Raw genomic sequence first — 13,375 nt, forward strand, 5'->3', positions numbered from 1 at the left:
AGTCTTTCTCTCAATCTCATACTTGTTCTCTCTTCAGGTTTCCTTATATCTTAAATGAAGTACATCCATGGAGAAGCTGTCAGGTAAAAGAGGATATTTTAGTAGTGCCACCATGATGTCATGCACTATTGTCAGGTTTTTTTATAGTCTAATGTTCTTTGTGTTGGTCTTTGAAATCATAGGCAAGGATTCATATAATTACCCACAATGATTATGGATCTGCACCATAGGGAATTAGGCTAAGCACAGCACTTTGATTTTAACAAAGGTAACTTTAGATGCTCAATATAACAAGCAGCTCATTGTGGGTTTCTTTAAAACCAGATTGAGATGATGAATAAAGTGTGTGAGTTCTGTACAAGGGAACCCTGTAATAAGAACCCACTATAAAAACTCTATGTTCTTCATGTTTTGGTAGTTCTGTAATTCTAGATAATGCAGCTACCTGATATGAAAGGCTGAATTTCCTGATGAATTGTGTGAAATACAGGATAGGATGCTGTGTGGAAAAGAATGCTCTATGAAAAAAATAAATAAGTGGTCAACCATATAACACAAAGAGCAATAATGTTGGCCTCATGTATAAACAACAGCAAATTAATGACCTCCATTTTCTTCTGTCATTACCAGGTCAGTTATTATAAATGGATAAACTCAAAGACTAATTAAGTGCAAAAGACAGAAATGGAGCAAGAGAGAAAAAGAGTGAGAGAGAGGACGTCTGAATCACTGTACTGACAGAGTGAATTAACGTCTAAATTTTATTTAGTTAATATTGCATGCAGTACATGCAGTACAGTATAACATGCAGTATACTGCTTATGTATTTAAGATAAGCGGTATACTGCATGTGTCATACGTACTGAATAACAATTTGAAAGCATTGGGTGCCAGTGCATTTAGCCAGTATACTTTCAAATGTATTTTTTAATGATATTGTGATAAACATCTACATCATGCCTTGTCTTGAGCTGTATGGAGTCCCATTGAATGGACTTCTCCAAACTAAATGGATGCTGGACCAAATACTGACATGACGCAATGGCATTTACACACAAAAGACATTCCATCAAAGCGTGTGTGGCCAATGCAGGGTGGTTATTAGGAGAGGGCGGGAATGGTGCTTAGCTACTGAGAGCAGAGAGTCAAGAGGCTTTGGCCATCAGTGGGAAAGGCCTGATTATTTGTGAAGAGGTTCTGTGAGAAAAAACGCCCAGCACACAATTCACTAATTACAGGCCTGCGTAACGCACAACAAAGAACCATCTCATATCTTAGTAAAATGAGGGATCGAAAGATTGAGTGAGAGAGAGAGAGAGAGAGAGAGAGAGATTTTCATCATTGAACACAGAGAAGAGAGAAAGACATAATGAGAGTTAGACGTTGACATTAAGAACCAGAGAAAATGTAAAGTTATAAAATGAGAGATTGGAAAGACACAAATTTAAGTCACTAATGTGCCTGCAGCCAAGCGTAGTGTATGCAGTGCTCTCTGGTATTTGGTCAGTGACAAAATTTTTAAATTCATTTTTAAATAATTAATTTTTTCATTTAATTTTGTCATTTTTTCTTGCCATATTTCTTGGGATATCTGTCTTGCTAGAATAAAACATTTCAAGTAATAGTGACCAAAAACAGTCATTCATGCAGTAAAACTTGTAAACATACATTATATGGCCAAAAGTATGTGGACACCTGTCCCAAACTCTTGCCACAATGATGGAAGCACACAATTTTCTGGAATGTCTTTGTAGATTTAAGATTTCTCTTCGCTGGACCTAAGGGGCCCAAACCTGTTCCACCATGACAATGCCACCATGCACAAAGCGAGGTTTGCCAAGGGCAGTGCGTAAGAACACAAGTCATCGACACAGAGCCGTGACCTCAACCCAACTGAACATCTTTGGGATGAACTGGAATGCTGACTCCATGCCATGCCTTCTCGCCTGACATCAGAGCCTTCCCTCAGTAATGCTCATGGCAAAATCTAGTGGAAAACCTCCCCAGAGGGTTGGAGGCTGTTATAACAGCAAAGGGGGGACCAACTCCATATTAATGCCCATGGTTTTGGAATGGGCTGTTCGACAGACATGGGGCGTGATGGTCAGGTGTCCATAAACTTTTGGCCATATAGTGTAGTTACATACACTCACCAAGCACTTTATTAGGAACACTATACTAATACTGGGTAGGGCCTCCCTTTGCTCTCAATACAGCCGCAATTCTTCTCGGCATGGATTCCACAAGATGTTGGAAACATTCCTTTGAGATTCTGGTCCATGTTGACATGATTGCATCGCCCAGTTCCTGCAGATTTTTCAGGTGCACTTTCATGCTGTGAATCTCCCATTCTACCACATCCCAAAGGTGTTCTACTGGATTCAGATCCGGTGACTGGGAAGGCCAGTGAAGAACACAGAACTCATTGTCATGTTCATGAAACCTTTGAGATGACCTTTGCTTTGTGACATGGTGCATTATCATGATGGAAGTAGTCATTAGAAGATGGGTAAATTGTGGCCATGAAGGGATACACATGGTCAGCAACAATACTCAAATAGATTGTGGCATTCAAGCAATGATTGACTGGTATTAACAGGCCCAAAGTGTGCCAAGAAAACATTCCCCACACCATTACACCACCTCCACCACCCTGGACTGTTGAAACAAGGCAGGTTGGGTCCATGGATTCACGCTGTTGGCACCAAATTCTGGCCCTACCATCTGTGTGCCTCAGCAGAAATCGATATTCATTGGACCAGGCTATGTTTTTCCAGTCTTCAACTGTCCAGTTTTGATAAACCTGTGCTCACTGCTTCTGTTCTTGGCTGACAGAAGTGGGACCCAACATGGTCTTTTGCTATTGTAGCCCGTCCGCCTCAAAGTTTGACGTGTTGTTTTGAAAAGCATTCTGAGATGTTTTTCTGCTCACCACAGAGTGCTTATCAGAGTTAATGTAGCCTTTCTGTCAGCTCAAACCAGTCTGGCCATTCTTCATTGACCTCTGTCATCAACAAGGGAGTTCCATCTGAAGACCTGGAACTGCCACTCGACTGGATGATTTTTCTTTATTGCACCATTCTGAGTAAACTCTAGAGACTGTTGTGTGTGAAAATCCCAGGAGATCAGCAGTTATAGAGATACTCAAACCAGCCCATCTGGCAACAACAATCATGCCATGGTCAAATCACTGAGATCATATTTTTTCCCCCCATTCTGATGGTTGATGTGAACATTACCCGAAGCTGCTGGCCCGTATCTGCATGATTTTATGCATTTCACTGCTGCCACACGATTGGCTGATTAGAAAATTGAATGAATAGGTGTATGGGTGTTCCTAATAAAGTGTTCTGTGAGTGTATATTAAAGAGCATTAAACAAAGAATACACCTCCCTAGCCTGAATGGACTGAGCCTTTTTCCTTTGTCTGCCTCCTTTTGCTCCCAGAACTTCTCTTTGGTTTAAACCTAAAGATCACCTCAGAGCAAGTAGTGTGTCTGTGTGTGTGTGAGATCTCTGAACTGCCTTTTGGAGTGTTGCTATTCAGATTCATAATGCAAGTTTGCCTCTTCATTTAAAGGTATTCAATGAAAATCTGGTACACTTTGCAGCAACAATGGGCCTCCTCCCCATACTATTTTACACATTTGTGCAAGATTTTGAAACTATTTTCAAAACTGCTCAGTTTTGATCTCTGATGAGGGTGATTTACTCCTGCAGATAGTGATCTGAGAGGGCCATTAGCACCTGCTGAATAATCTGTTTCCCCTGTTGACACAAGAAGGTAGAAAAAAGCATTCTTGTTAATGAAATCCCAAGTGACATTCATGGACATCTCAGAATGGGAAGACTGTTCACACATCAGACTTTGGCTCTAAATTTTTCCAGAGACTTTATTGAGAAGTTCAGAGAGTGCATTGCCACTGTATACAATATAGAAAATGAATGCTGCTTGTAATGATAAGTTGTTCTTCTTTTTCAGGAAGTATTACGTTTAAAGGAGCAAAAAGGCATTCGATGTACACCATCTGCTCTAAAAATACCTCTGGGCATCTGTATTTCGTGTTCATTCACAGTGGGGTGCTTTGACCTATGAATTGTAAATGAAGTTATCAATGGAGCAAGAGAGCAAGTGTTTTATTCATCTCTTTTGCAAAGTAATGTTTTTGCCTAGTCTAAACAGCCTGAGCTTTTTGGTGGTTTTTTATTTTTTATTTTTTTGGTGACCCCCTTTAGCTTGATATCTTCAGTATATCTGAATTCTTAACCATGCTCTGTTTTGCATTATTTTTGTTTAACTTGTCTTGTCATTAAATTCATTTTGCTTGGATCTGTTCTTTTTTGCTTCTGCCAAATAAACCCTGCACTTTGCTGTTACTTCATCTGTTCAAGCATTACTGCAGGAGTGGAATACTATAAAATATGCTTATCAGTGTCATATCCTGAAAATTCAAACTGTCTTTGATGTTTTTTTGGATTAAAAGCATTTGCTGTACTATGTTAACTGTACACTCTGGACACATTCTCTCTCCCCTGCCAATCACAGCAGCACTAGACCATCGTGGGCATCTCTGAGCTCATGTACTGTATGCTGACGGCAGTTAGAGCTTTCCTCAAAGTGTCTTACACTGCCCTGTGATGCATCCTGAGCAGCAGTTCGAAAAGGAGGTGTCTTTCTCAGAGGAAGCACATGTTTTCCCCACCTTCCCAGGATGGTTGCTGTTATGATAGGGAAGAATTAGCTACTGACTGGGAATTGGTAAAATGGCAAAAATGGGGGAAACAATCATTCAGATTTTAAAGAAAAACCCTTAAATACAATATTTTGCAATGTATTATAAAATCATATCAGGGTTTACATGCAAAGATTTTCACCAATCTTATTGAATTGAAGTTTCTGAATAAACTGTTTATATGTGTGCAGTCCATAGACAATTTTCATTGAGTTTCAAGTGACTGGTTTCACTACCTGACAGGCTTATATTAGCATATGACCTTGAGCTCAGTTTTCAATTGTTTGTGTTTTTTGAAAAGTTTGAGATTTAAAGTCTGGCCCTTGAAGAATATTGGACCACATTTTGTACAGAAATCTGCTATTACTACGATGTCGTTGCTGTTGGTAGAATCTGGTTCTAGTGCTAGTCTGCTATCTCTAATATTGTCTAGTGGGGATGCTTTTTTTGGGCACATTCTTTCGGCATAAAAAAATAAATGCATATGTTGTTCTTTCTTTCGATTTCGGAACACATTTTGGGTCAGTAAAACCTGGTCATCATAAATTTGAAAGTATGTTCTATACCTGTATTCCCAAATTCCAGTCCTGGGCTGATATGACACACCTTGCCATACAACTGGTGGTTCAGAGTCCATTACAATTTGGAGATTTTCCTGATCTAACACATATATTACACCTTGTGAGTTAAATTTCACGAAACTGTGCTAGACTCCGGACCTCGAGGACTGGAATTGGGGTGAGGGAGCCATGTTATATGCCATGTCAGCCTATTCCTACCAGCAGTAGGAACTGTTGATTTCTCAGGATTGTATGGAATCCCTACAGCAGGCATAGCAAAGCCTTTGCAAGTGCACGATAAAAGCTGTTTATGTTATTGTCACCTGACAGGTCAGCTGTTTCGTGGTTATGGCCTGCAAAACATTATTAGTAACAATTATTGTATTTTTTATTCTCAGATACACTAAATATCAGATTAGCTGCTGCTCTTTTTGGTGTACAGGATAATTTATCCTTTTGCTGTCTGGACATATGGAACGACCATCAGAATCATTTTTGCTTAAAGGTGAAATGTTGAAAGGGCAGACCATGGATGACGTTAGATTCTTCCAAATCAAAAACACTTTTCATATTTTCTTGTCAGACAGTGTTAGTTAAATAGGGCCATGTGCCACTTGTATTTTTTCTTCTTTGAGCAATCATGCAGGAGAAAGCATTGTTCATTTATTTTCTAACAGGGGTTGCAGAAAGTTATTGTCCCCAGACCAAATAAAAATGACTATACCATGTTTTAAGGTAAATACAAAAAAAACACAGACACACACACAAAAACATTTTAAAAAAATCATTCGTCATGCAGTAACTGGGGTCCCTGGAGGACTAGTGGTTAGGCCACAGCACTCTCGCTGCTGCAACCCAGGTTTGATTCCTGGCCAGGGAACCAACCCCAGCCACTGGGGTTGCGTGCAACAGTGTGCTCTCGGTGCTGGTCCCAAGCCCGAATAAAATTGGGGAGGGTTTCATCAGGAAAGGCATCCAGCGTAGAACCTGTGCCAAATCAAAAACGCAGACCAATGTATTGCAGAGGGTGCTTTTCATCTTTTTTTTCTTGCCATTGTGTACAGCATTACACTGCCAACAGTAGTCATTCAACTGTTTGAACGTCCTAACCTACCATGTATCTTTAATAACTATGAAATATGGTGGTATAACTCTGTAATACAATTTCTATAATTGCACATCAAAAAAATGCCCATTCTTGTTACATAATGTGCAGAAACATATCTTCAAGGTGCTCAAACTTAATTTTTTGGCCAGCTCCCTCAGCCTTAACTACAACCTCCCTGCAGAAGCTTGGGCTGCAGTGGTAGCCAATCCCTCCCCACCCCTGGCTTCGGTGCAATGTTATTGGTTAGCATCATTCCTCATTCACATGACAACATCCATCCATAGACAAACCTTTGTTTGGGACCTGGTGGCCGTGGGGACCTGTGCAGCCACTTGTGTCAATTATTAAGTAAAGCCAGCTCTGGGCCAGGTAACCACCTGTAGCTCATCACTTCCAGCTCAGAATAATATGTATGTCAGTGGATTGGTATTTATTCATTGGTGAAATACTTAAACTTTGTATTATATTCAAAGAAACAACACCTGGAGTGGTGGTCAGACAGTGGTCCTGAGGCATGAGTACAGGCTATAGAGAAAGTAAGCAAAATATTACAGTTGGTTGCAACTAAAGAATCCACAAGCCCATGGTGCAGCCCCATCGTCATAGTGCCAAAGGCAGATAGATCTCACTGCTTCTGGAATGACTTCCGGAGGATAAACAAGGTGGCAGAATTTGACACTTACCACATATGGATGAGCTCATAGAATGCCTGTGAAGGCTGCAGTATAGCTTTACCTTGGGCCTCACAGTTTCTCCTGGTTCCAGAAGATTGGCCCCTGCAACCTTCCAGCAGGTCATGAATATCACCTTCCAGTCCCATTATTGCTACACCATCATATACCTAAATGATGTTGTTTTCCACTGAGAATTTTGGAACAAGCACATTGTGTGTTTTCAGAAGTTGTTGTAAATGAACTGAGGGGCTTGACTGAACACCAATCCAAGAAAATTCCATCTGGGACTTTCTGAGTCTGGAGGCGTATTGCCAGTGTTTTGTGCGTGATGTCTTCTCTGTAGCCTCCCACCTGTTAGATCTCACAAAGGATGGACAGCCAGAGAAGGTAATGTGGGTCTCAGCAGCTGACGCTGCCTTTTGCAGGCTAAATAAATCCCTGACATCAGACCTGATGTTCGTCAACCAGGACTTCAGCTAACCATTAATGCTACAAACAGACATTGGAAAAGGGACCACACCATCACAACAGGTGGGTGGTAAACAGCACTCTGTAATCTTAGCCATAAGCTCTTGCCCACAAAACAAAAATAAATAAAATAAATAAAATGGGTAGTGCAGGATATAGTACACTATCTCATTGGGAAGCCCTTCACCCTTATCACATGACGTTGCAGTGGACGTTCAGAGCCAAGAATTCAAACCGCCAGATCACGAGGCAAATTCTGGACACCTGGAATTTGCATTATGGGTCAAACATTAGTCAGGGTCCCAGCATGGCAACATTGATGGCTCTCTTACGCCTGCATGCCTTCTACAGGGCCTCCTCCAGCAACCCAAACAGGGACTAAAGAGGGAACTGTGAGGGCCTCATCTAAGGGTACCACCTCCTTGGGAATTTGTCACGGTGAATATAGCACTCGGGACAGAAACTCTTAACAGCACCACAGACAACACTCAGATGCATGTATGTGTGTTAAATCCCCCAGCTGGCTGTATATGGAAGGACGAATACAAAGGACGTACTGCATAAGTGGACATGGAGACATAGTATGCACTTAGGAGTTAACACCAAAATTGTGCACATCAGTATTCAGACCTCTTGGACAGTTCCATTGTGTGGGCCTTATTCAATTTCTTGCCGTATTCAGAGGTTCTTGAGTAGACGTGTTCCAGATGGGATTTTTCAGTAGCATACACTTGCCTTTAACCCTGAAAAATATCATGGCTGAAAAAGCACGTTGTGTTTTTTCTTTGCTGTCAAGTGCAATACAAATTAACAGCAAAGAAAGATACAATTTTAAAACGAACAAATAAAGAGAAATATTAATATGATGATATACACCTCAGAAGATGGCAAATATTCAAAATAAAAATCAAAGAGGAGTATAGTATATTAACAATATATTACTCCATGAATAGTCCTAGTTGTAATTATCACATTAAATCACAACACATCCTTTTTGCCTGATGAACTAGAGGTACAGCAGCCGAAAGCATGAAGCTTAGGCAGGCAAGAAAAATACAGAATCTACTATTATGAAGTGCAGCAAATGATCAAGCAGATCAGATTATTTTGTGCAGTAGACTATATTATCATGATTTTAAGTCACTTGTCAAATTAATTCTTTCATGCTTTTAATTCTGATTTGTCAAATTAATAAAAAAAAAAGCCATGCTGTTGCTAATTCTATGTGTTCTATCAAGAAAATGGTCCCACAGTTGAAAGGATAAGCTGACCAAGCAATCATCTGCTATGGTTCATTACAACTCATTGCATGTAAGTGTAGATCATAATTATATAAAATTCGCTCATTGAGGTAAGTAATGTCTCCTCTTTGTGATTGAAAAAAAATCATTTCTGTGGACTTTATATGGACGATATGATTAATGAATAGTGTTGTGTTTACTGTATGTATGTATCTAGTAAATATGTATGTATCTATACATCCCATAGTTTTTTTTGAGTGTTTACATGCACAAAACAGAAATCTGACACTACATGTCATTGCATGTGTGTAAGACAAATCGCATATGGCCCTGTATGTCAACTGTGACAGCTTGTTGTAACCACAATATTTCACCATGATATTCATGTTTTGGGCAGTGAAAATACATTAAAATAGTATGTACAAATAGTAGTACTGAATAATACAAATAGTATGTACAAATAGTAGTACTGAATAATACAAATAGTATGTACAAATAATAGTACTGAATAATACAAATAGTATGTACAAATAATAGTACTGAATAATACAAATAGTATTAACAAATAGTACTGATTAGCTTTTAAAGGATATATTGGGGTGAGATGACAACAATGAAACTTTTGCACAGACATTAACCAGAGCTCAAGACTGAATCCCAGACCCTGGAGAAGTGAGGTGTCAGCATGACTTGCGCCACTACTGTGACACTCCCATCTTAATTCACCAACTCAAACCATGACACACAGCATTACTGGGGTTTTACACTGATTGCTGTGACTGTGGAAAATGGTTTGGAAATTTATCTTGGAAGTACTAGGGACCTCATTTTTTCTTTCACTACACTTGTTTTTTTTTTATTATTATTTTCAATACACTAGCCTGTAAAGCATTATTCTTGAAGAGAGATTCAATTATCATGTTTTTGTGGTAATGGAAGATGAGATCATCTTTGTTATAAACCCTAGTCTTGCAGGCCTGTTTCTTTAGTAAGTTGTGTCTTTTTATTGTATTAGTGAATCTACTAGTAATGGGTAAGTGAACTGTTTTGACTGTAGGTTTATGCAAATTTGGGATTTGAGTTATCAAAATATTAGATTTTTACACTCCTGGCTGGCTCAGTATGGGCCATATTCAAAGTTGACTTATGCAGGCATAGTGATGAGTTAATACCAAGATGATGTGCTGCTTAGACACGTGACCAAAAGTTTGTTGGAAACAGGCATGTATGAGCTACCCACAATTCTGACCTTGAATGTAAGTAATTTTTCTTGTGCTTATTGGCTCGAGTGAGGATCAGTAATATGTCCAGTGCCACTGTCTGACAGTTTGATGTAGCCACAATATGTCATGCCGAATTGTATGAGGCTGTAAATACAAAACAAAACAAAACAAAACAAAACAAAACAAAAAACAAAACAATGGAATGCCATTTGGGGCCAATATTAAATACACAAATATGACATGATTCATTAATTAATTATTTTTTAATGATTTCATCAATTAATTAATAGTAACATCCCTTTAAGATCCCCAGTTTGTTTGTTTTTTTCGCACAGAGGACATTGGAGAAGCGGAAGAGACGACATCATAAAATATTGCTTTTCCCTAGGATGGAATAAATTATTAATTAAAATAGGAACAACACTTCCTTAATGTGAGCTATAAGTATAGCAGATAAATGCTTGGTCAGTGTATTCTTTGAGCTGTAGGAATTTTTTTTTTTTTACAGGAGAACTCATAGAATTAACCAAAATGTTGGCTTTATTTTATGAATTTGAGAATTCAAAATAGAGAATTAAATGCATAATAAAATAGCCTACATCCCATACACATGCATTACAATTTTCTACACCCCATGCAAAACTCCTCTGCTAAAAAAGAAGCACAGAAATGTGCATCATAACTCTTTTGGAACAATATACGCTGATCCGTATTGGTCAATAAGTAAAATGTCATGTTTGGAGAAAGAAGGTCAGAGGTGGGAGCATCCTGATATGGGGCTGTTTTTCTGCAAATAGTACTGGGGCATTACACATCATTAAAGGAAACATGAATGGAGCGATGTACCAGGACATTTTAGAGGAGTTTTTAACCCCATTGGCCATGAATATCAATTCAGGGACAACAACCCCAAACATACAGCCAAAATAACTAAAGAAGGCCTTGCATGGTCTAGCCATGCCAGGATGTCTTAGAATCCTGTTTAGAATTCATGGCAGAGTCCATCAGAGGGACTCTCATAACCTTGTGAATTGAAGATGATTTGGCAAGAGGAATTGGGATGTTTTTTTGTTTTTGTTTTTTTCAGTTTTCTAGTGTTTCAGCAGGGGCACGTATAATTTGATTAAAAACCTTCAGGTTTATTAGCACTACACAGATACAGATTCATAGAGTGGCAGTGCATTATATTACACTCATACGCTGACCAGTTTTAAATGCATAATGTACAGAAAAACACAGTAATTCACATATATTAGCCACTAGCCTGCCTATGTTAGCATGCTACCGTAAACAGATCCCAGGATAAAAATAGATCTATAGATAAAATGCACACAATAAAGAAAGCAGAAGCTATGAGTGACTCACTTTTCCCTGAAAGTTTTAAGTGCATAAAGTACAGAAAAACACACCAAGGACACCTGATAACTGCTAACTTGTATAGGTTAATGCACTAGATAAAACTGATCATAGAATAAATAGACACAGACCAAAAAGTGAACAAAAGAGAAGTGAACTGATCGACTTGTTCTTGCCCAGTTTAACAAAATTTGAAATGCAAAAATAAACAGAACTCATCGACTATACCCTGTTAGTAACCACTTGCTCTGGTGTGCTGTAGGGGCCATGGATTCTGCAAGTCTCCGGAACTGTACTGGAGGAACGAACACCACTATTCCAAAAGATATTACCTCAATTGGAGTTTTGATGATGGAGGTAACACATCGCTTCACAATCTCCCATAGGTGTTCAATTGGGCTAAGATGTAATGACTGCAACGGCCATAGCATATGATTTACACCGTTTTCGTACTCATTAAACCATTCAGTGAGCTCTCATGCCCTGTGTATGGGAGAAGAGTCATCCTGGAAAACACTCCCTTCAGGATAGAAATATTCATCATAGGATGAATGTGATCATTCAGAATAACTGTATTCATTTGCAGTGACCCGTCTCTCTCTAAGCAGACTATTGGATAAAACCATGCCAGAAAAATACCACCCACGACATAGCCTCCTTCCTTCACAAAAATATGGTGAAATATGACCCATCTGACCATACCACTTTTCCCCACATCTCTGTACACAAGTGCTGGTGTTTTTTTTTTGCATTTGTCTTTGTAATGAGGGGTTTAATTACTGCAGCCCTACTATAGTATCCCTTCCTGTATAAGTGTCAACAGGCTGTTCTTGCAGACACGAAGTCTGATCTGCATTGAAATTCTCAGTTACTTTAAGAACAATTTCTCTTCTATTTTTCCTTACACATCGCACCAATTCACAAGCATCACAGTCATCGAATGTGTACTTTCACCCACAATTTCCAACCCTGTTTACTTTCCCGTAGAGCTAAATGAAGATGTCAGTTGAGTCACTGTTTTCATTGTGTCTGAAGCTCCTGTCTCTGCACTCCAATAATGAACCCTCTTTCAGATTCATTATATCATTTCCTCTAGCCATCTTGATCCAAAATCAAGGTCAATTAGGTCTGCTCAGCATTTGTATACATGCCACACATTATGGCACAACATTAATTGCTTAATTCTATCAGGCACTACACTTGTCTGCATATGCACTTGCTATGCACTTGCTTCTCCACTCATTTCTTCAGGTTTTTCATTTAATTTTAAACTGTGTTGAATTAAAGCTTTTACTATTTTACAACTTGATGTCATAGCCACTGCAAAATTTAAAAACCATTGTGCTGGGTTTCAGGATTAATATAACTACAACCAAAAAAAATCATTGCCAAATTATTGAGTGCATGCCATTCTCAAGATGTGGAGAATTGGCAAGAACTGGTTCAAATAGCAATGAGCAGAAGCTGGAGTTCTAGTCTATCTTCCAGTCTAGTCTATGTCAGACAAAAAAACCCCACTGCATTATCATTTCAGCACACAACAATGTCATCACAGCACACTGTACATTTACGCCTTTGTCGGAATGGCTGTTTGGATAACCAAATTATATTGGTTAAGAGCAAATGATACTGGCTGAGATTATATTTGCATATGCATCTTTTCATCATTCCATGACTCCATTTTCTCTATTTTCAAACAACAAAGGCTGCATACTATCAAAATGTCCTACCTATTGAGACATCCTACCAAGTGTTTCTGTGCATGAACACCCATAAATTCATGATTCTTTATATATTGTAATGCCAAAGGCATTTTCTGATAAGTTAAACTGTCAAAATATTCTACCTATAGTTTCATGTTGCAGGCCTTCTTTTTAAGCTGACAGTAAAAAAGTAGCACAGAAAATAGGACAAATCGTCAGATCAGGGGCTGTGAGTGTTTTGTGTAGGTGTCACATACTGTGTGACATGGTGTACGTAACCAGTCAGCCACAAACAGTGCTGCTACCCTC

The sequence above is a fragment of the Pangasianodon hypophthalmus genome, chromosome 7 (genome assembly GCF_027358585.1).
Source record: "Pangasianodon hypophthalmus isolate fPanHyp1 chromosome 7, fPanHyp1.pri, whole genome shotgun sequence".
In the NCBI taxonomy this organism is placed as follows: domain Eukaryota; kingdom Metazoa; phylum Chordata; class Actinopteri; order Siluriformes; family Pangasiidae; genus Pangasianodon; species Pangasianodon hypophthalmus.